This window comes from Micropterus dolomieu, unplaced genomic scaffold (assembly GCF_021292245.1).
Source record: "Micropterus dolomieu isolate WLL.071019.BEF.003 ecotype Adirondacks unplaced genomic scaffold, ASM2129224v1 contig_12691, whole genome shotgun sequence".
Classification (NCBI taxonomy): Eukaryota; Metazoa; Chordata; class Actinopteri; order Centrarchiformes; family Centrarchidae; genus Micropterus; species Micropterus dolomieu.
In genome coordinates, this window is record NW_025741677.1 from 1,630 (window position 1) to 3,103 (window position 1,474).

The 1,474-nt window shown below is 46.1% G+C and overlaps 1 protein-coding gene across 1 annotated transcript in view; it reads left to right on the plus strand.

The window, feature by feature from the left end:
* Nucleotides 1-1,474, plus strand: part of LOC123966102 — a gene marked incomplete at its 3' end in the record, with an annotated part of 5,046 nt that overhangs the window by 1,613 nt on the left and 1,959 nt on the right. The window lies entirely within an intron of this gene.

Here is a 1,474-nt window from a genome sequence, read left to right on the forward strand (position 1 = left end):
TGAACCTGACTCAAGCAATACAGAAAATGTCCTGGTTATTACTGATCACTATACACGCTACGCCCAAGCTTTTCCAACGAAAGACCAAAAAGCCTCTATGGTGGCGAAGGTGTTGATGGAGAAATACTTCGTCCATTATGGATTGCCAAAGAGGATGCACAGCGATCAAGGGAGAGATTTTGAAAGCAGGCTTATACACGAGGTACTTAGCACACTTGGGATTGAAAAATCAAGGACAACGCCATATCATCCTCAAGGGGATCCCCAGCCTGAGAGGTTTAACAGGACTCTGTTAAACATGCTCGGAACTCTGGAGCCAAGCAGGAAGAGAAAATGGAGTCAGCACATTGTACACCTTGTCCACGCCTACAACTGCACTTCAAATGAAGCCACTGGGTTTTCGCCTTATTACCTCATGTTTGGGCGGGAGGCGAGGCTCCCAGTGGATTTGTGTTTTGGGACGTCCAGCGACGACACACGGCAGGAAACTTACCTCAAGTATGTAACTGAGATGAGGAGGGAGTTGAAAGCTGCATACGACCTTGCGGAGTCCATTGCTGCCAAGCAGAACGAAGGCAATAAACGGCGGTATGATCAGAAGATCTGATTCTCACAGCTGTTACCTGGAGACAGAGTCTTGATAAGAAACTTAGGATTGCATGGGAAGCATAAGTTAGCGGACCGCTGGGCTTCAAATCCTTATGTGGTGGACAGTCAGATGCCAAATTTACCAGTGTTCCGGTTGAAACCAGAAGACGGAAATGGACCTGAGAGAGAGAATTATAAATGACATTCCATCAAACTCATTTTTGACAGCTATTTCCGGTCCCACCACCCCCACCGGATGTCTGTATGTAACTGATAAGAGGGGGTTCATCCTGTCCCACCCCAGCCGGAAATATGTCTGTATGTAACTGATTGCCATAACATCTTGTCACAAGATCTCTGACGTAATTGCTGACGTAATATGCACTCTGCGCATGCGTTGGCGTCTGTAGCCACCTGTCGGAAGCTCCGTCTTGAACCGGACTCTTATCCAGTTTTAATCCACTTTTTTCGTTACATTTTTTTTTATATCCTTTTATTTAACTTAACTTTATTTAAGTTTTACGTGGGTTAAGGATTTTAGTCATCCGACATGGATTTTAAGATAGATGACTGTAAAAACGCGATCAACGCTACTGATCGCAACAAAGCTCCGGTGACTATGCAAGCCGAGATAACTCTGCCCCATGAGGACTGCTCACTCCTTAAGAAAGCGAACAAGAAGACTGCTGACCTTATGGAAGACATCCGACGACTTTCAGAGGAACTCAAAGAGAAAGATTCCCTGCTGACTGGCTTTATGGATGTGGCTTCAGTACAAGCCAAACAGATTGTTTCTCTTAGCGCAACCGCTAACATCCAGGACACCGTGTTTTGGGACCCCTCTAGTCTTCCCAGGCTTTCATCCTGCTCGACTCCGAAGCATCAG